The sequence below is a fragment of the Panthera pardus genome, unplaced genomic scaffold, assembly GCF_024362965.1.
Source record: "Panthera pardus isolate Hobbes unplaced genomic scaffold, ASM2436296v1 HiC_scaffold_27, whole genome shotgun sequence".
NCBI classification, from domain to species: Eukaryota; Metazoa; Chordata; class Mammalia; order Carnivora; family Felidae; genus Panthera; species Panthera pardus.
In genome coordinates, this window is record NW_026526843.1 from 26,272,527 (window position 1) to 26,295,249 (window position 22,723).

General features: G+C 43.9%; 1 long non-coding RNA gene across 1 annotated transcript in view; it reads right to left on the minus strand.

Annotated features, from left to right (window-relative positions):
* Positions 1-302: 302 nt before the first annotated feature.
* LOC109250721 (uncharacterized) overlaps positions 303-22,723 on the minus strand; it is a 70,641-nt gene continuing 48,220 nt past the window's right edge. Inside the window, exons 2-4 of the long non-coding RNA XR_002073140.2 lie at positions 13,725-13,783; positions 5,734-5,795; positions 303-623 (exon numbers count right to left, since the gene is read on the minus strand). This is a non-coding gene — a long non-coding RNA (uncharacterized LOC109250721). The remainder of the gene's footprint in view (positions 624-5,733; positions 5,796-13,724; positions 13,784-22,723) is intronic.

Sequence of the window (22,723 nt, forward strand, 5' to 3'; positions counted from 1 at the left end):
GTGGGAGAAAGTCATTCTAATCAGACATGGTAGCATGTGCTAACTCATGGAAGTGGAGCAAAACAGCGTGTAGTTGGAGAATGGCAGTTAACGCCTTATGGCCGGACCGTACCTGCTAGTATTTATTGAGTGTTTTTTATGTTCACACTGTGTTAAATGCATTACACAGATGACCACATTTAATCATCATGCAACTCTAGGAAGGTAATGTTATTATCCCCATTTGACAGGTAAGAAACCTGGGGACAGAAAGGTTAGGCGGTCCAAGGTCTCAAAACTAGTAAGGCGGAGGTGAGGGTAGGTGGTGATATGGGGATGGATGGAGCCTGACAGAGAGCTGAGGCTCTAGAGAGGTAGTCAGGGCCCAGATGAAATCCTTGTGTATTAGTCTACTTTAGCTGCCATAACAAAATACCACAGACTGGGTGACTCACACAGCAGAAATTTATTTTCTCATGGTTCTGGAGGCTGCAAGTCTGAGATCAAGGTGTTGGCAGGGTCACCGTTCTTTCGAGGTCTGTCCTCTTGGCTTGCAGATGGCTGTCTTCTCTGTGTGTCTAAATTTACATGGTCTTTCCTCTTGTTGTGTCCCTATCCTAATCTCCTCTCCTTGATGAAGACAGCTGTCATATTGGATTAGGGCACACCCTCATCACCTCATTTTAACTTAATTACCTCTTCAAAGGCCTTATCTGCAACTACAGTCACATTCTGAGGTACTGTGGATTGGGACTTCAACGTGAATTTGGAGGAGGGTACGATCTAGTCCATAAAACCTTGCGTGGCACATTCGATCATTTGGCCTCTATCATATAAGGCAGTGGTTCCCAAACCTGATGGTGACCCAGAATCACCAGAATCACCAGAACCACCTTTGTGATGCTACTCATTCTTGGACACTCCCCCCCCCCCCCTCCCCCCGGCGGCTGTGTGATTCAGAGTCAGTAAAACTAGGTTATGTTTTGGGGAAATGTAAAGCTTCCCCACAGTCTCCAGCTGATTCTGGTGCTGTGTCTATCTGGGCTATGTTTTGGGGAAATCAATTCCAGGTTGATTACAGATAGAAATGTGAAAGGCAAAACTTCAACATTTTTAAAGAAAATACAAGAGAGTACAATTTCATCATAGGGTAGAAAATGATTTCTTAGACTAGTGGTGTTCATGCTTTTTGCTCTTATGTCTCTAGAAGAATTTTGAAAAATTATGGATCCACTTTCATATGTTTCATGTGACATAAAAAGGTTTTCATTATAAGTTAAAGTAATTACAAAGGATGTAATTTCCAGTATATTATAAAGATTGCATTTTTTAAAGGAATTTCTATACCCAACGTGGGGCTTGAACTCACACATCCCTGAGATCAAGAGCCTCACACTCCACCGACTGAGCCAGCCAGGTGCCCCTCCAATGTATTATAAATGTTGGCATAAAAACCAAATCTATCATTAGTTTAACTGAATTTTAAATACCATAGTGGTTTGGTACCCACTGTCATCCACTTGAAAATTAAAGGAAAAAGCTCTTCTGTAGGAGCCAGAAAATTTATATCTATTTTTGTCTTTAATTCATTTATCCATTCCACTTCCACCATAGAATTTTATCTTAATGTGATATATTTTATACTTCAAAGTCTTTTATTGATCACCCTATCATATTTCTTTGCAGCAGAACTGTGAATATAAAACATTTTTTTAAGGAAATGTCCTATCGACATATTTTTAGCTATTAAAACATTTCTCTAGATTGAGTTATTCATAAATTGGTATAAAATTGCTCAAAACATAAATATTTTATACATTGATAAGTGAATGGAAAACTTAAAAAGTCATATGTTATTAGAAATGCATCCTTGAATGAGCTGGATATTTTCCCCCTCCCGTGTATGGAGGGATGGATACAACCTGTTGCTGGAATGAGAGTTTAGGTTCAATTCTATTTCTGTTTTTATCTGATTGGATATGTGCACTGAGAAATTTGCTCACACATATAAGAATATGAAAATATAAATGGTATTGTAATAACATTGTAATTTAATTATCTGAACTCTTTCTGAGTTCTTTGCCAAAACTCACATGGCAATCCATCAGAAATGTCATTTTATGATCTATTGTCTGGCTACCGGATTAGATTTTCCTTCAAATTTGTTGAAAGCAAAAGATTGGAAACCACCTGACTGGCAAAAGGATTTGTTACTCATCCACTAGAGTCATTCACTTTCTCAGCTTCTAGGAATGATACCCAAAAGCCTTTTTAGATGACTAGTAATTATACTTCTTTACTTTTTCATTAAGGGGTAACTTATTTAATCTGATATACTCAGAAAGGGTTGGGAAAATAAAAAATACTGTTAATTTGAATATTTGCCAATATAATATATTTTTTTCAATATATGAAATTTATTGTCAAATTGGTTTCCATACAACACCCAGTGCTCATCCCAACAGGTGCCCTCCTCAATACCCATCACCCACCCTCCCCTCCCTCCCACCCCCCATCAACCCTCAGTTTGTTCTCAGTTTTTAAGAGTCTCTTATGCTTTGGCTGTCTCCCACTCTAACCTCTTTTTTTTTTTTTTCCTTCCCCTCCTCCATGGGTTTCTGTTAAGTTTCTCAGGATCCACATAAGAGTGAAAACATATGGTATCTGTCTTTCTCTGTATGGCTTATTTCACTTAGCATCACACTCTCCAGTTCCATCCACGTTGCTACAAAGGGCCATATTTCGTTCTTTCTCATTGCCATGTAGTACTCCATTGTGTATATAAACCACAATTTCTTTATCCATGCATCAGTTGATGGACATTTAGGCTCTTTCCATAATTTGGCTATTGTTGAGAGTGCTGCTATAAACATTGGGGTACAAGTGCCCCTATGCATCAGTACTCCTGTATCCCTTGGGTAAATTCCTAGCAGTGCTATTGCTGGGTCATAGGGTAGGTCTATTTTTTTTTTTTTTTAATTTTTTTTTAACGTTTTATTTATTTTTGAGACAGAGAGAGACAGAGCATGAATGGGGGAGGGGCAGAGAGAGAGGGAGACACAGAATCTGAAGCAGGCTCCAGGCTCTGAGCCATCAGCCCAAAGCCCGACGCGGGGCTCGAACTCACGGACCGCGAGATCGTGACCTGGCTGAAGTCGGACGCTCAACCGACTGCGCCACCCAGGCGCCCCTGGGTAGGTCTATTTTTAATTTTCTGAGGAACCTCCACACTGCTTTCCAGAGTGGCCGCACCAATTTGCATTCCCACCAACAGTGCAAGAGGGTTCCCGTTTCTCCACATCCTCTCCAGCATCTATAGTCTCCTGATTTGTTCATTTTGGCCACTCTGACTGGCATGAGGTGATATCTGAGTGTGGTTTTGATTTGTATTTCCCTGATGAGGAGCGACGTTGAGCATCTTTTCATGTGCCTGTTGGCCATATGGATGTCTTCTTTAGAGAAGTGTCTATTCATGTTTTCTGCCCATTTCTTCACTGGGTTATTTGTTTTTCAGGTGTGGAGTTTGGTGAGCTCTTTATAGATTTTGGATACTAGCCCTTTGTCCGATATGTCATTTGCAAATATCTTTTCCCATTCCGTTGGTTGCCTTTTAGTTTTGTTGGGCCAATATAATATTTTAAAATAAATGCTTCTATTTTATCTTGTCCCTTGAATATATTTTCATCAAAAGTTTTTGGAGCTGCTGATGTGAGTTTATTCAGTTTATGGAAAATGCCCCACTGTATAATCTAACTGGCAGTCAGTCCTATTCATCAACAACAAAAGTCAAATACTTATTTTGTTTTAAAAAGTCAGACTTTTGCTTTTCAATTCAAATATAAACGTGTTAATGCATTCCTTGTAACAACTATCTCATTTCTGAATTCGAATTCTAAGATAGATGAAGCTGGGTCTTGCCATGAATTTGCTGCCTGGATGAAATAAGGCACTGCCAGCTTCAGGATTTCTTACCAAAGCTCTCATTGCTTTCTTCTCATGGACCTGTCTCTCAGAAGCACAAAAAGACAGGAGAGTTTGACTAGCAGAGGCTTCCTCAGCATCAGTAGGTTTTAAACAAGTAGAGAAAATGATTGAATTGTACACACATGTCCATATCCTTGACACCTGGATTCTACAATTAGTATTTTACTATGTTCCCTTTAATACCCTTTTCCATCTACCTGTCCCTCTATCCATTGTCAGGGAGGAAGACCTTACTCTGCCCTCTAGTCTTTCTAAGTGAACTTAGAATCAAATTGTCATGAGACAGATTGACAGGAGAAAACCAAACTGAATAGACGTACATATGGTAAATCTACACTCGACAGAGATTCCAAAGACAGTGGGGTGACATGAAGCTTACATGAACTAAGGAGAGGGTAGGGGCTGAAGATACAAAGGGGAGAAGGCCATTAGCAGGAAGGTGAAAGGAGATGTTTGGAAAAACAAGGTCATTCTATTATGCAGGTAAGTTGCTTAGGTAAAGGGGAGTCTCTGTTGATAGCTCTTTTCCTGGTAGAGGCTCCCCTTTCCCATGTAAAATTAGGCAGTTTTGGCGGAGGCAGAAGCTTTTCCTGCTTCTCCTGGATTTTGGTTACTTTTAACTTGAAATAATCTTTATGCCAAAGTGGCCCATCTTGGGGCAGCCTGCTCTGGGCCCCTATACCACACATCAACGCATCGTATGTGTTTATGCATCTTAAAGTAAGTTTCAGACATTAGTACACTTCACTCCCGAAAACTTTAACATGCATGTTATTTACTCTCGTGTTCTTTCATTTGAAACAATCTTCATTCTCACCCCAGAAGCGACCACTATTCTGATTGTTTTCTCTGGGAATTCATTTTCCCTGTTCTATAATTTAATGTACAGTATGTACACTTCAAACTTTTTTCTTATTTAAATCCAAGTTAGTTAACATATAGTGTAATCATGATTTCAGGAATAGAATTTAGAGATTCATCACTTACCTATAACCCCCAGTGCTCATCCCAACAAGTGCCCTCCTCAATGCCCATCACCCATGTGGCCCATCCCATCCCTCACCCACCTCCCTCCAGCAACCCTCAGCTTGTTCTCTGTATTTAAGACTCTCTTATGGTTTGTCTCCCTATTTTTATCTTATTTTTCCTTCCTTTCCCCCGTGTTCCTCTGTTGTGTTTCTTAAATTCCACATAGGAGTGAAATCATGTGATATTTGTCTTTCTCTGACTTATTTCATTTGGATAACGCACTCTAGTTGTACCAGTATGTACACTTTTAACACCAGTGTATTGATTTGCTCCCTTGTTTGGCTCACCAGAGGTTTCATACTTAGCGGAATGAACAATACTAAGATTCAGACTGGGGAAAAGGGATACAGTCATTTGTGAAAGGAAAGGTGGAAAAGGAGACCCAGAAGGAAGCCACCACACAGGCATTCTGAAATATTTCACTTTTGGGGCGCCTGGGTGGCTCAGTCGGTTAAGCGTCCGACTTCGGCTCAGGTCATGAATTTGTAGTTTGTGAGTTCAAGCCCCGCGTCAGGCTCTGTGCTGACAGCTCTGAGCCTGGAGCCTCCTTCAGATTCTGTGTCTCCCTCTCTCTCTGCCCCTCCTTTGCTCGCACTCTGTCTCTCTGTGTCTCTCAATAATAAATAAATGTTAAAAAAAATTTAAAAAAGAAATATTTCACTTTTAGGAAAGAATAGATATGAAAATGGAGGATCTTCAAAGCTGTCCATACTTGTAAACACCTTAAAAGTCTTCACATACCTTCAGGGAATATGTACCCTAGACCGAAGATCACTGTCCTGGATAGGGTGCATAAAGTATGACTGTAAAACAAAACAATGAGTAAATTTGACTGTGTTAAAAATGAAAACCTCTGCAGAAGAATAAACACCATAAACAAAGAGAAGAGACAAGATATTTACATCATGTAAGAGATATGCGATGAGCATGCAGAATAAAAAGAGCTGCTTCTTAAAGAAAAGCAGATTAAAGACAAACAGCTTAACAGAAAAATTAACTAAAGATAGAAGTAGATAATATATACAATAAAACATGTCTCATATGAAATTATGTTCAATTTCACTAGTAATCAGAGACATGCAGATTAAAACAATAAGAACCCAAGAGAGATGAAAATACATGTCCACAAAAAAAAAAACTCGACAAGAATGTTCATAGCAGCCTTATTCATAATAGCCCCAAACTGAAAAGACACCAGAAAAATGGATAAACAAACCGTGGCATATTCATACAATGGAATTTTACTCAGCAATAAAAAGGAACAAACTAGGGGCGCCTGGGTGGCTCAGTCGGTTGAGCGTCCGACTTCGGCTCAGGTCATGATCTCGCGGTCCGTGAGTTCGAGCCCCGCATCGGGCTCTGTGCTGACAGGTCAGAGCCTGGAGCCTGCTTCAGATTCTGTGTCTCCCTCTCTCTCTGACCGTCCCCCGTTCATGCTCTGTCTCTCCCTGTCTCAAAAATAAATAAACGTTAAAAAAAAAAAAAAAGGAACAAACTAATGATAGAGGTAACAACCTGTATTAATCTCGGAAACGTTATGCTGAGTCAAAGCAATTGTCCCCCAAAAGAGTACATACTGTATCTAGAAGAGACAAAACTAATCTATCATGGAAAAAAATCAAAACAGTGGTTACCAGGTGGAAGTGGGAGCAGGGGTTGAACTGGAGGGGAAATAGGGAACTTTTAAAGGGGGGGTGGTAATGTTCTATATTTTTACAGAGGTTTACATTACACAAGTGTGTATGCATTTGTTAGAACTCTGAATAGATAGTCCTGTGTATGCATTTTACCTTAAAAATTTGTAAGCGAATGTTTAACTCTTGCAGCCGATATGTATGCCGAAGTGTTTAGAGGTGAAGTTTATTTTTATTTATTTATTTTTTTTTAACATTTATTTATTTTTGAGACAGAGAGAGACAGAGCATGAACGGGGGGGAGGGTCAGAGAGAGAGGGAGACACAGAATCGGAAGCAGGCTCCAGGCTCTGAGCTGTCAGCACAGAGCCCTACGCGGGGCTCGAACTCACGAACCATGAGATCATGACCTGAGCCGAAGTCGGACACTTAACCGACTGAGCCACCCAGGCGCCCCTAGAGGTGAAGTTTAAAGATGTTTTTAATTTACTTGGAAATACATAACAGAATATGATGAATTCAATTATGGATGGAGGGATGGACAGATACGCGATCAAACAAATATGACAAAATGCTCATAAAGCCACCGACTGAATTCACTGCACAATTTTTTAAACTTCACTGTATGTTTTTTTAATTAAAAAATTTTTTTAAACGTTTATTCATTTTTGAGAGACAGAGAGAGACACAGCGTGAGCAGGGGAGGGGCAGAGGGAGGGGAACAGAAGATCCGAAGTGGGGTCTGCCCTGACAGCAGCAAGCCTGACGCGGGGTGAGGTCATGACCGGAGCCCAAGTGGAATGCTCAACCGAGCGAGCCACCCAGGCGCCCCACCCTTTATCAATTGTTAGCAGGTTGCCACATTTGCTTTATCTCTCCATGTGTAAATATACACTTTTTCCCTGAATCATTTGAGAGTAAATCGCATGTAATCCCCGAATACTTCAGCGTCCATTTCCTAAAGGAAAAGGATTCTTCTACCCAACCACAATACAACGATCCCGCTCAGGACGTTTTAACATTTGTTACAATGTTATTGTCTGATTTATAATCCAGATTCAAATATCTCTAATTATTGTAAAAATGGGCTTTAGAAGTGTTTAGAACTGCATCTAGAGTCCACTGAAGTGTCACAGATTGTATATAGTTGTCACTTCATTCAGTAAAGCTCCGCAGCCTTTTTTTGTGCCTTTCCAGACATGGACTTTTTTGAAGAGCCCAGGCAAATTGCTTTGTGGGATGTCCTTACGTTTGCATTTGCAACATTTAAAAAGAAGAGGAACCGATCGGTTTCTAGGCCCCTCACTTAGTGTCAGAAACGGCAACAGCTTCCACTAGGTAGAAGGATGGAGACCTTGTCAATGGAATCAGCTGTAGCCTCAACCCATCGTGCTTCGGATGCAATCACAGCTTGGTTGTGTGGAGTGGCTCAAGGCTTGTCAAGCTTACACGTGAGACAAGGCAAGGCCAAGGCCTGAGTGATTTGGCTGGGAAAGATACAGTGAGCGACTTCTAGACTTAGACATTTTATTAAGCACACAGCAAAAAGAAGAAAAAGCCTAAGGTGCCTGCTCCCCAAGATCCTTGTTGCACACACTAAAAAGGACAACCCCGAAACAACAGTGTTTCAACATTGCTAAGGAGCCCATTCTGGGCTGCCACTGAGGGGTTTTATAGTCTGCAGCTCTATTCTGAAGACACAGGACAGAAAGCTTCCTATGCTGTCAGAACCGGGGAGGTGATGAGAAACGGTCTCATGACAGCCTCCCAGGGAAGATAGGGAGATGAGTGGGAGATGACCTCATAGTAGTTCCTTACGGAACTCCAGTGCTCTTGTGTTTCAGGAGGATCACAAGGCATTCTGCCAAAACTCAGAGACAGTTCAAGCCTTTGCCTGTGTGGAAATGCGTAATGTCACCATGGAAGAGCCATTGCCACGATAAGGCTATTTCTCTGTTGACAGTGGATAGAAACAGTAGCAGCCGTGGCCTTGGGTGAATGCAAAGACTCAGGCCTCTCTCGCGTGATGTGGCATTGACCTGGATCGATCATGATTTGGAGGAAATCTAAGTTCAGATCTTTTAGGTAACTGGCTATATTAGATTAGTTCCTAGAACCCTTATGTTGTCCTAGAAATTGATTCACTTCCCTTCGCCACACTCTGCTAAGGGAGAGAAGGGATTAGTGGTAGTTCACAAGTTTGGCTTCTATGTTAATTGCAGTATGCTCTACTTTTAATTATTTTGTCCTTTCTAGAGTGTAGGCTCCATTTTCTCAATTAATTCTTTGGGTTTTCTTTAGACATTCCTGAGTGAAGCTCTCTTTCTATGTTAAGGAAAGAGCTCTTAACTGGTGGTTGGGCCTAAATAACAGTTGCAGCTAGATTTCTGTCCAGAGAGAGCACACCAAGTCAATAGTTCTACTTCAGGATGGTGTCTGAACAAGGCCCGTTCCTGTTTGGGTATGCTGCATGTTACAAGACATTAGGAAAAATTAAGACTAACGTTCAAAAAGTCAATAACCCACAGGAAGCCTGTGGACTATTTTAAACATACCGTATTGGAAACCTGAAAAAAAAAAATGTATGCCAATGATCAAAAATACTAGGCACTTGGGAAATAAAATATGCTGCTTGGTTAGTTGGCAAAGTCAAAGGGGCTATTGTAAGGGGGGAAAAAGGCATCTTTCAAAAAATGGAAATATAGCTTCTAATGAGGAGTCTGGAAAATATGGCAGCTCAGATACAAAGTAGAAATTACATGGGCTAAAAAAGAATGAGGAGTTCTTTGCCAGGGACTCTAAAACCCCTCTCTGAAATATATCCAGGAGAAAGCCAGCTAGAGAATCAGTGGGATTACAAGGATTAAAAAGGGATTTGACGTGTGGCAGGAGCCTGGGAGGTGGGGGTTTCAGGTTGCTGGTGGCTTAAATGGGAGGGCTTTTGCAAAGCTTTGGTTGAGGCCCTGGTGGAGAGGTGACTAAGAAAGTTTTATCTTTCTCTCTCTCTCAGTGTCTTCTTTCTACCTCCTACTTCCTTCTCTCCCTGCCCTCTTCCTGAATCTGCTTTGCTTTGCTCCTGAATGTCCCTTATCTGCTTCTCCCTGACTGGATCTTGGTCATTTCCAAATTGTGGTGCCTAAGGAGCGGGCAGGATGCTAGAGCGCGGGTTCACTCTGTAGGCACACATGTTCTCACCTAATATTGGTAGTAAGAGTTGTCTGCACCTAAGTAGCTCTGATCAGGACTCAGGGAGGGGCGAATAGTCTCACCAAGGTCCTTTGCTTCTTCCTCTGGTGTTTGGAGAGGTTAGACAACCGGGTCACCCTTGGCCTAGTAGGGTTTAGCTAGGGGAGGCTGACACCTGGTGGTTACACTTGGGAGGTGCAGAGGAGTTCTTAGTAGCCCCACCCCTTTCCATTTACTCACCATTTATTGAGCTATTAGCATGATATGAATCATCTCATTTAAAACACACAACAACCCTCTGAAGTATCATTATTTTAACTTGACATATGAATTATTTGTGTTAAATCTTTATGAACTGATTTAAGCAATGGGGTAAGGGATTATTATTATTTTTTTCTTTACTCGGCTCCTGCGACGGTACCTACCACATGGTAGGTTCTCAGGAAATATTTGTTGAAATAATATTTTTTACTTATCAACATCATGAAACTTTAAGAGGACAGTATCTTTGTAATAGAATTGATGTGAATACAGTGCCACCAAGCCAGATAAGCCTAGACTCAGTCTGTTGCAACTCTGGCTTAAATGCTCTTTCCTAGAAGTCTCCCCATCTCAGATACTTGGAGACCAAGTCTGCTGCTGGGAATATTTCAAATCTATTGAAACTCTACTCATCTGCAATCATCGTACACTCTATCGTGGACCTCACAAGGCTGAGTTTCTGTTCAAATGCAGCCATTTCATATTGAGAAACCACCAGAAAACTACAAGTTTCATTCAGCTGAGGCTGTTCAAATGCTGCTTTCTTAGACTCCTCTACCCGGACATTAGGTGCCCAAGATGGATTCTTGTTGATAGGAACACTGAAGATGTCTGGGACGATGGCCGATTTGTTAGAGAATCAAGTGGCAACATTCGGCGAATGACAGAGAGAAAGAGAGGGAGAGAGACTGACTAACCAGTAGGTTGTTAGATGACCACAATGAAGAAGAGAAAACGAATAGATGGGATGAACCTCAAGAAAGCAATGTTGGAAGAGTTATGGCCTGGAAGTAGTGATGAAATAGTAGGAGAATGCCAACCCTCTCTCTAGGTCCTGTGATATATGGAAATGCAGGGGAAGTGGTGTGTTGAGGGGGGGACCATGTTTCATTTAAGGTCACAAAATGGGAGAGTTTCCGTAGAAGAGTTTGCCTATCTTTGAGAATTGTCTAGGGCCAAATAGAAAGGTTTGGGAGGGAGAGGTGCAGTGGGAGTTTGGGTGGGTGAGAAAGCACAGAGCGGCGTGGAGACGAAAGGAAGAGAGAGGATAGATGGTCAGAGGAGGCTTCATCTCGGATAGTGGCCAAAATGATAGAATGTAAAGAAGGGTGGTATTAGCTTTCCTCAAAGCTAAGGCAGGCTGAGCCCTCGGTTATGGTGGGAGACTGGGACACTTGGAGTCATTATTTTAAAACTCATCAGGGAGGATTCAAGTAGAAATGGGGGTTGCAGAGATAAAATCAAAGCCATATGAGTGAATAACCTTGGCAGGTAGAAAAGACAGGGAGCAGAAGGTGAGTGGCGCCTTGAAAAGGCTGAAGAGTCCAAGACTACACGTTGGCAGACCCCATGTGAGAAAGAAGAGTGTTTTTAGAGGTCAGTACGCTGCCCCACAAGAAATGCTATGCTCTTAGCCCCACAAACTTTATTGAGCTCCTGGGCTTCTGATTTCAACATCTTTTGGAAGACAGCTTTCTGAAACTTCTTGGCAGGCTCTTCATACTTCCTTTTCAAAGTTCTTGTTGATCTTCATGGAATTGATTAAGGTCTGTGCTCCTTGAGAACATGGATTAACATGTTTATCTCTCAGATGCCCCTCTATTTCTGTCTCTGCCTATTTGACTGTTTTCATGATGGGAGTAAAAGAAGTAAAGCGCTTGAGGATCCAGAGAGATTTTGAGGTGGCGGAGAGGGAAATTGAGGAAATGCATGTTGATGTTCTCACTGTTTCCTGTACAATGGAATGCATGGTCATGGGCTGAAGGTGAGGGGGGTAATTCTTATCTCATATGGTTGTAAGCATGAAGCAAGATAGCAGATGTGAAGCATTTAGCACAATGTGTAGTTTGATGAATTGGAGTTTTATTATTTTTTTAAAGTGTATTTTTTTTTTTTTTAGTAACCTCTACACCCAACGTGGGGCTCGAACTCACAACCCCAAGATCAAGAGTCCCACGCTCTTCCAACTGAGCCAGACACATGCAGCTACATTGGAGTTTTATTTTTTATTTTTTTTTTTTTATTATTTTTTTTTTTTAAATTTTTTTTTTCAACGTTTTTTATTTATTTTTGGGACAGAGAGAGACAGAGCATGAAGGGGGGAGGGGCAGAGAGAGAGGGAGACACAGAATCGGAAACAGGCTCCAGGCTCCGAGCCATCAGCCCAGAGCCTGACGCGGGGCTCGAACTCACGGACCGCGAGATCGTGACCTGGCTGAAGTCGGACGCTTAACCGACTGCGCCACCCAGGCGCCCCTACATTGGAGTTTTAAAGAGCTCTCCTTGGAGAGGTCAAAGTCCCGGCTGGGCATAGAAATAGTCAAGGAGGGGCACCTGGGTGGCTCAGTTGGTTAAGCATCCGACTTCAGCTCAGGTCATGATCCCACGGTTCGTGAGTTCGAGCCCCCCATCAGGATCTCTCCTGTCAACACGGAACCTGCTTCAGATCCCTTGTCCCCCTCTGTCTCTGCCTCTCTCCCGCTTTTTCTCAAAAAGAAATAAACATTTTAAAAAGAAAGAAAAAAGAACTAGTCAAGGAAACTGACAAGGGTTGGGCAAAGTTCAATAAGTGGGGAAATGGTATGGACCTGGGTAGGTGGTGTGCAGCTAGGCAGCACTTGGCAATGGAGGAGTGAACAGACAGGAGCTGGGATCTAAGCAGAGACAGACCAGCAAGCAACTAAAGGTCAAAGAATAAACTGAGGTTCCATCACATGGTATAACCTGAAGCAGTAGGTTTTAAGTGAAGCATAGATCCTGGGAAGCCATTTGCTAGCCAGGGTGTTGGCGTAGACCCAGATTATACCTTTCCTGAGATGAACTTTAAGGGCCATTTATTATGACCCATTATGGAGGCTAGAGAGCCCGACTTTGTATTTTTATCTCTGCAACCACTAGCCAGTATGATTGAGAGGGTTTCCTTAGTAGGTAGAAAGAGGGAATAGAGACGTTGGGATGGGAAAAGGACTAGCAAGAGGAGAAATGAATGGGGACACTTAGTAAAAGGCACATTGCTGGAGTGTTTGGTAATGGGATGAAGCAAAGAGAGGGAGAGTGTTGTGCAGGATAGCAAATAACTAAAAAAGAAGGGGAAGCAATGGAATAATAATGCTATGGTTTCCCTCCACCAAATATAGTACCTAGGATCCCAATATGTAAGGGACAGAGACTGAATTCTAAATAATAACATAATAAATCTCTAAAATATGAAGTGAACTTATTTATAAAAACGGATGAAAACTGGACTAACAAAATTACTAAAATGAAAAAACTGAGTAAGCAGGATTGATGCAAAGCATTTCCCCAGTAACGTTTTAAGTTCTTTGTCTCTCGGAATAAAAGATGTTGCTGGGCTTTATTTTATTTTTTAAAGATTTTATTTTCAAGTAATCTCTACACCCCACGTGGGGCTTGACCTCACGGCCCTGAGATCATGAGTTGCATGCTCTACCAACTGAGCCAGCCAGGCGCCCCTGTTGCTGTGCTTTAAATCAGGAGGAAATTTTAAAAGTCACTTGTTATACTGTAAAAAAATATCTTCGTCCTATTTTCAATAGGTACTGCTAACATACACTGGTAGTATTTTAACAGTCGCTGTTGCTTGACAAATATGGATGTTTGATGAGATCCAATCGGCTAAATTATACTCACTTGTCCAAAGAGGAGCATTCTAGGGAAATAAAAAGAAATCCTCAGCATGTAAGCAGCATCTATACAAAAAGGAAGGGAATAGGAACAAGGTGTATTAGTTTCCTGCGACTGCTGTAACAAATTACCCCAAACTGGGTCACTTAAAACAACAGACATTTACACTGTCACAGTTCTGGAAGCTGGAAGTCTGAAATCGAGGTGTCAGCAGGACCTTGCTCCCTTCAAAGGCTCTAAGGAAGATTCCTTCCTTGCCTCTCCTTAGCTTTCATTGGTTGCCAACAATCCTTGGCGTTCCTTGCCTTGTAGACACATCAGTCCAATTTCTATCTGTCTTCACATGGCATTCTCCTTTCTGTGCATCTCTGTGTGTCTGTGTCCCAAATTTCCTTTTCTTATAAAGACACCAGTCATATTGGATTTAGTGCTGGCCCTAACCCAGTACGGCTTTATCTAAACTTGATGACATCTGCAAAGACCCTATTTCCAAATAAGGCCACATGCACAGGTTGTGAAGGGGCGTGAATTTGGGAGACACTATTCAACCTAGCACAAAGGGGAAATGTAGTCCCTCAAGAGCTGGTATTACCAGGACAGAAAGTGTACTCCGAGTTTCTGAGACTACCACTGGGGATGGCAGAGGGGTGACTGGTAGAGAAACTAAAGAAGAAAGGCAGAATTAATGATGATGGTGAAAGCAAAGGTCTTCACTGCTTGTTCGTTATCCAGATTTCTCACTATCTGGGTAGAATGGATGTCTGGGGGGCTCCCTGGCCTGCAGACTGAAGCTATTAATGTGACCTATGTGGTCAGAGTAAAGTATTGTGTATAGAAACTAGTGTTGCTTCGGAATGAGCCTTCTGGGGCGCCTGGATGGCTCAGTCGGTTGAAGCGTCCGACTTCGGCTCAGGTCATGATCTCACAGCTCGTGAGTTCAAGCCCCGCGTCGGGCTCTGTGCTGACACTTGGAAGCTGGAGCCTGCTTCAGAATCTGTGTCTCCCCCTCTCTCTGCCCCTCCCTTTCTCATGCTCTGTCTCTGTCTCTGACCTTCTCTCTCTCTGTCTCGAAAACAAAAGAAAGAAACATTAAAAAAACTAAAAAAAAAAAAATGAGCCTTCTGTATGGAGGAGTGAGTTAGGCTGTTCCAACAGAAATTCAGGGTATGGAAATGGGCAGCTCAGTCATACTGCTGATGGGATGTGTAGCACCCACCCAGACAGGGGCCCATATCCCACCACCATTCGGCATATTAGAATTTGGCCCCTTCCTGGAGCTGGGTCCATAGCTACACCAATGCTAAAAAGCAAGGTCCACCTTCACCTAAACTCAAACCAAGGTTCACATATATAATACCATTTAAACTCTTTAGAACCAGCCTCGCCCTATGTCTCACCACTAGTCAATCCATTGCCAGACAGCCCATGTAGTGTCCCTAGCACTACTCATCAAGCCGAAGTGAAAGCTCATACACTGACCACTATATGTACACATCTCACCTCTAAACACGTGGGGACAGCCATATCTCCCGAGAGCCTACAGCCATTCCAGTCTCCAACATAGCTTGACAGAGTCCTGCTCAGATCAGTGCTCATTGCTCATTCCCACACAGTCCTCAGCAAGTCAGGAGATAGCTCTTATCTGAGAACTGGGATGCTACTCACACATCTTCAAAGTTTTCCATGAGATTGCAAGAACGAACATTGTTAAAATGTCTGTACCCAAACCAGTCCGCACATTTAAATGTTTATTTATTCATTTTTGAGAGAGAGCGAGGGAGAGGCAGAGAGAGAGGAAGACAGAAGCTCCAAAGCAGGCTCTGGAATGAGAGTGCAGAGCCTGATGCAGGGCTTGAACTCACGCACCGTGAGATCGTGACCTGAGTTGAAGTCAAGACGCTTAACCGACTGAGCCACTCAGGCGCCCCAGCAGTCTACACATTTAAGGCAATCCCTACCAAAATATCATCAGCGTTTTTCACAGAGCTAGAACAAACAATCCTAAAATTTGTATGAAACCACAAAAGACCCCGAATAGCCAAAGCAATCCTAAAAACGAAAAGCAAAGCCGGAGATATCACGGTTTAAGGTGTTAAGATATATTACAAAGGTGGAGTCATCAAGACAGTATGGCACAAGAACAAAAACAGACAGAGATCAGTGGAATAAGAAGAGAAAACCCAGAAATGGACCCACAACTGTATGGTCAACTGATCTTCGGCAAAGCAGGAAAGTATTTCCAATGGAAAAAAAGACAGTCTCTTCAACAAATTGTGTTGGGAAAACTGGACAGGAACATGCAGAACGTGCAGAATGAGTCTGGACCACTTTCTTACACCATATGCAAAAATAAATTCAAAATGGATGAAAAACCTAAATGTGAGACAAGAAACCATCAAAATCCTAGAGGAGAACACAGACAGCAACTTTTTGGGCCTCAGCTGGAGCAACTTCTTTCTGGACACATCGCCGGCGTCAAGGGAAACAAAAGCAAAAATGAACTATTGGGACCTCATCGAGATAAAATGCTTCTTCACGGGGAAGAAAACAATCAACAAAATTAGACGAGATCAGGCGCATTCAGGGTGGTATGACCATAGACCAATCAACAAAATTAAAAGGTAGCCTACAGAATGGGAGAAGATAATTGCAAATGATATATCTGATAAAGGGTAGTATCCAAAGTCTACAAAGAACTTACCAAACACAACACCTAAAAAACAAAGAATCCAGTTAAGAAATGGGCAGAAGACATGAATAGACATTTTTCCAAAGAAGACATCCAGATGGCTAACAGACACATGAAAAGATGTTCAACATCACTTATCATCAGGGAAATACAAATCAAAATCACAATGAGATACCACCTCACACCTGTCAGAATGGCTAAAATTAACAACAGGTGTCAGTGAGGATGCAGAGAAGGGGGGGTGTTACTCTTGCGCTCTTGGTGGGAATGCAAACTGGTGCAGCCACTTTTGAAAACAGTATTGAGGTTCCTCATAATGTTTAAAATAGAACTACCCAATAATCTAGCAATTGTACTACTAGGCATTTACCCAAAGGATACAAAAATACAGATTTGAAGGGAAACATGCATTCTAATGTTTAGAGCAGCATTATCAACAATAACCAAGCTATGGAAAGAACCCAAATGTCCATTGACTGATGAATAGATAAAGAAGAAGACGTGGTATATATATATATATATATATATATATATATATATATATATATGGCAATGGAATATTACTCAGCCATCAAAAAGAATGAAACCTTGCCATTTACAATGACATGGATGGAGCTAAGCAAAATAAGTCAGTCAGAGAAAGACAAATACCATATGATTTCACTCACATGTGGAATTTTAGAAACAAAACAGATGAACCTATGGGGGGGAGAGAAAAGAGGGAAAAAGACCACAAGAGACTCTTAAAAGATAGAGAACAAACTGAGGGCTGATGGAACAAGGTGTGTGGGGGATGAGCTAGATGGGTGATGGGTTTCAGGAGGGCACTTTTTATGATGAGCACTGGGTATTGTATGTAAGGGAGGAATCACTGAATTCTACTTCTGAAACCAATATTGCACTGTATGTTAACTCACTAGAATTAAAAAAAAAAAATTTGAAAAAAATTAAATTTTCCACGAAATAGTCCTGCACCAGACCAGAACCCATACTCATCAGTGTGTAGCACACCAGTGGACAGATTTGAACCCAGAGAAGAACAAGAACCATAGCTCACTAGCAAGTCTATACACATACTTGCTTTAGCACGTCACGGGAAGGTTAGCACAAAGACCAAGACTTACCTGTACTTCCTTGAGATCTCTGTATTCTACAGAATGTACAAAGCCAAGACCAGAGAACACACTTATCCCGTTATTCATTAAGCCATCAGGAGCTCCACACCCAGAACAATAATCCAGAGTCATTCCATCACTCATCACCCTAGGAGACTTTCCCTAACAGGACAAGGGTCTATATCGCAGATCACTTCTTAGCAAACCAAGAGAAAAAGCCTTGTACAGAAAAGGGATAATATATACCACCGTTGAACACCATACCCGAAAGTCCTTGTTGACCAAGATCGATAACTATGTTCACACTTAGCTCATCAGGCAACAGCCCTCACTTGGATAAGATCCTATACCTATCATCATAAATATCAAAAGCACAATCGAAACTAGACCATCAAGCTCCCATACCACCACTTAGCAAAGTGGGAGCATTCATACAGGCGGACCTAGACATCTATTCATCAAAGAAGGAATGAGCCCCTGTGAAGAACGACGCCGTTACACAGCCATACCCCACCACACCACCACAGAGCCCATCTCAGAGGAGCGTGCATTGTCTTACCAAACCACGTGGCCCGCTATGAGACAGCGTCAACCTAGAACACAACCCTCACCCGTGCCACCCCTCCACACACCAGAAGACCAGAAGGCGTTCTCTTCCCAGACCACACTTTGTGGTTACGCCAGACCTGGGCACACCGGGACAAGGCCTCCACAAAGACAAGCGCTTAAACCTAGATCATCGCTCAGCCCATATGGAGAGCCCCACTCCTCAGCTACCACCAGGTCTAGGGCACATACCTTCATCTCCTCTTGGCACCATTGGTGCCTAGTCCTTCCCATCCACTCCACCACTGTGCACCCTAAGAGGCAGCATTTGCCCAGGGAAAGGTCATTTCTTTTTTTTTTTTCTTTTTTTTTTTATTATTTATTCATTTTTGAAAGACAGAGAGAGAGCACGAGCAGGGGTGGAGCGGAGGTGGGGGAGGGGGGTGGGTTGGGACACAGAATCCAAAGTAGGCTCCAGGCTCTGAGCTGTCAGCACAGAGCCCGACGCGGGGCTCGAACTCACGAACCGTGAGATCATGACCCGAGCCGAAGTCGAATGCTCAACCCACTGAGCCGCCCAGGCGCCACGGGAAAGGTCATTTCTTTCTCCCTATATCAGTGCTTCACACATGAAGACATAGTCCAGACCGAACTGGGGCCTATACCACCACGTGATGAACCAACAGACAGCCTCAGCCAAACACAGAGCTCGTGAACACATCGCTGCTCAGCAAGTCACTGGACAGTTGGGGTCATCAGACCACTGATCTCTGTATGGAACATAGTCTGTCCAGGTCGGGGCTTGGATAGGCGACCGCTTGGTACAGATGATGCAACCTCAGAGGGCATAGGACTAAGTCCACACACCCCCATTTGACACACCGGGAACCATCAGAACATGAGTCAGACCTGAGCCATTGCTCAGGATACTAGGAGAAGGGCCTCCCCAATCAGACCTGGACACAGATCCCTGCCCGGTGCTCAGCAAACCGGACACAGCCCCAAGCCATACCCCATCCCACCACTTGCAGAACAGAGTGTGATGCTGGCTCCAGCACCAGCTGAAACAACTGCCTGCAGGACAGTATCTTCCCTGTTCCCGTACCCAGCATGGCACAGGACAGTCCTCGCGGAGGATCTGTCCGCTTGCCATCCCCTCGGAAAAGGAACTCGGTGTTCTTAGCTGCTCACGAGAGTGCAAGAGAGACTTGGTTCAACTTGGGACCTGAGTCTTACCCCCTTGCAGCATGTCTGGACCCAGCCTCCATCCAGAACCCTCTCTTGTATCTCTTCGTTCTTCTTCACTCCTCTTCTACTGGGTCCTTCCCCACAGCCCCCCTTGTAACCTACTGAGTCTCTCTCTTCCATCGGAAACACCAAAGCCAGCTCTGTCTCCTTCTCTTTCTATTCACGTCAGAGCCAAGCTTTTAGAAGAGCATTCCGTAGCCCTGCCTCCACCTCCCCACTTCCCATTCATTCTTCCACCCCCGTAAGCTGGCCTCTGCCATCATGCCTCGGCTGTGCAACCCTCTCCTGAAGTCACCAGTTACTACACCCAAAGTTCGCTTGTCCAGCCTCACCTCCTGGACCTGGTTGGGGGATCAGACGCTGGGTTCCAACTTCCTGCATGAAACCCTCCCCTCCCTCATGTCTTTGGATTCTATTCTCGCATCCCCCTATCTTTCCACATGCCCCTCATGCCGTCCCATGTCCCTGGTGAATGCTGTACTCCCCCAGTGTCCCCTTTGCACAACTTCCAGGTGAACTGTGAGTCTCCTCTTCGGTGACCCCTCCCCAGGAAGCTCTGGCTGATCCCACCCACGGTATCTGGACTTGCCTCTCTAGCACAATGTGACCTTGCATTCTGGGGGGGGGGGTACATCTCTCCCCTTTTAGAGCTTAGATCCTCACAGGCAGGAACCTCCCGTCACTCACCTCTGAATCCCCTGTTCAGGGTGCAGAACCTGGTTCCGAACCAGCGCTTGATAAAAGTGTGTGCCTCTGGAGCTGGAGGGCTGTGTGTTTGGAAGCAAGGGGGCAGCTAGGACCCGTGTGCAGGATCCTGCATGTTGCTGGGGTGTGGGGGGGAGCTGCTGTAGAAGGTGGGAGGGGCCGTCCAATCAGGCCCGCTCCCAGCAAGTGGCAGCAAGGGCCACCTCTAATAACCCCCATTAAGGGCTCAGTAAATGCGTGTTGAATCAGCTGAGAGGCGTCTGCACAGACTTAGCCATCATGAGAGGTGTGAAGAGCCCTTGAATTCCCGCTGTTAGTAAAGATAATTTGGCAGGCAGAAGAGAGGGAGGTTGCATGAGCGGCTCGTAGAGAGAAGCGCCCAGCTGCAACAGAACATGAAGTAGTGGCCCTACAGTTTCAGGTCAAGTGCAGGGCTCTGAGGGCTTCTGGGAAGTGAGGGGAGCCGGGCCCCTTCCCGTACACAGAGCCAGAGCGCTCTCCGTAGTGATGGCTGGTACACATCCACACTCTGATGGTGATCCCATCGTACAGGCGAGGGGGGGCTTTCAGGGTGACCAGCCGGCTCAACTTTCCTGGGACTGGGTGATTTCCAGAGAAGCGACACTTTCGGTTTGCAAGCCGGGACAGAGCCCCAGGCAAACTGGGACAGTCAATCACCCTTGGTGGCAGTGGAAGGAGTATCAGGCTCCCTTCTCTTCTGCTATTTAGAGCACAGGAAATCAAGGGTGCATTGGTTTGAGGTGCAACCCCATGAGGGTATACCAGTGGAACTGTGAGCCTGTATCCAGTTTGCAGGGGGTGGGGTGGCGGGGGGGTGGGGAGGGTTGCTGCCTGGAGGTGGCATGGGTTGGCCCGCTTCTGGAGGGCTTATCCTGAAGGAGTTGGGTCTCAGCCCTGGTTTGGGCAGGGATGCTGTGAGGGTTGATGCGTGTATTAACCTTCTGTAAGGGCCAAACCCTATGTGCAGGCTGCATACGAGATATGCGATAAGCCTGAAATTACCCTGTGCTGTTTTGCCACAGTATAAAACATACCGATCACTGGTATGGCTTCATGACCACAGGTCCCCGAAATTTTAGGGCAGTTTGTACTACAGTGTCAGCATTGTTTTGTTTACTGATTTGTAACTGAGAATAAAATCACATCACATAAAATTTGGCATTTTAAAGTGTACCATTCAGGGCGCCCGGGTGGCTCAGTCGGTTGAGCGTCCGACTTCAGCTCAGGTCATGATCTCACAGGTCATGAGTTTGAGCCCCACGTCGGGCTCTGTGCTGACAGCTCAGAGCCTGGAGGCTACTTCAGATTCTGTCTTCGTCTCTCTGCCCCACCTCTGCTCACGCACTCTCTCTCTCTCTCTCTCTCTCAAATATAAATAAACATTAAAAAAAGTTTTAAAAAATAAAGTGTGCCATTCAATGGTTTTTAGTGTATCCACAATGTTGTGCAACCATCACCACTATGTAATTCCAGAATATTTTCTTCACCCCAAAAAGAAAGTCCAGGCTCCCAATTTCCTCCCCCTTCTGTCCCCTGGTAACCACTGATCTACTCTGTCTCTGTGGATTTTCCTATTTGGGAAATTTCATATAAATGCAGTCAAACAATATGTGGCCTTTGTGACTGGTCTCTTCTGAAAAACGCTTTCAAGGCTCATCCACGTTGTACTTCTATCAGTATTTCATTCCTTTTTGCGGCTGAACAACATTCCATTTATGGAGATATCACATTGTGTCTATCCATTCATCGGATCGGTTGGTGGGCATTTGAGTTGTTCCCCTTCTGGCTTTGACTAACATTGCTGCTCTGAACATTCAGGTACAAGCTTTCGCGTGAACAGAATGTTTTCAGTTTTCTTGGGTACGTACTTGGAATGTAATTGCTGGGTCACATGGCAACTCTCCATTCGAAAATTTTAAGGAATTGCCAAACTGTTTTCCACATTTTGTGCTATTTTACATTCCCATCCTGTACCTGAAGATTCCCATTCCTTCTTTTTTTTTAATGTTTATTCATTTTTGAGAGAGAGAGAGAGAGAGAGCCTGCGCAAGCGAGCGAGCGGAGGAAGGGCAGAGAGAGAGGGAGACAGAGGATCCCAAGCAGGCTCTGTGCTGACAGCAGCGAGCCCGATGTGGGGCTCAAACTCACAAACCGCGAGATCTTGACCCCAGCCGAAATCAAGAGTCGGGCGCTCGACTCACTGAGCCACCCGGGCGCCCCTGAAGGTTCCCATCTCTTTATGTCCTCGCCAATACTTGTTATTTTCCATCAAACATAAATTATATAAAAATAAATTATAGCCATCCTAGTGGATGTGAAGTGGCATCTCGCTGGCATTTCCCTAATGAATAACGGGGTAGAGCCTCTTTTCATGGTCTATCGGCCACGTATCGCATATCCTGTTCAGATAAATGTCTCGTTCAGGTGCTTTGGGCATTTTTTAATTGGGTTCTTTTATTCTTTTTCTTTTTATTGTTGGGCTATAATTGTTGTGTTGCTGAGTTGCATATTCTGGGTACTGGAGCATTTATTTTTTACAATAGTGAGGTTCATGATCTGCACGTGGTCTTGATGCCACATGCTCCACGCCCGCCCGGGGCTCCGGGGTGGAAATTCTGTGGTTCCGGATCTGAGAGGAAAGTGCATCCTGCCACGGCCTCAGAGAGAACAATTGGAGCTTG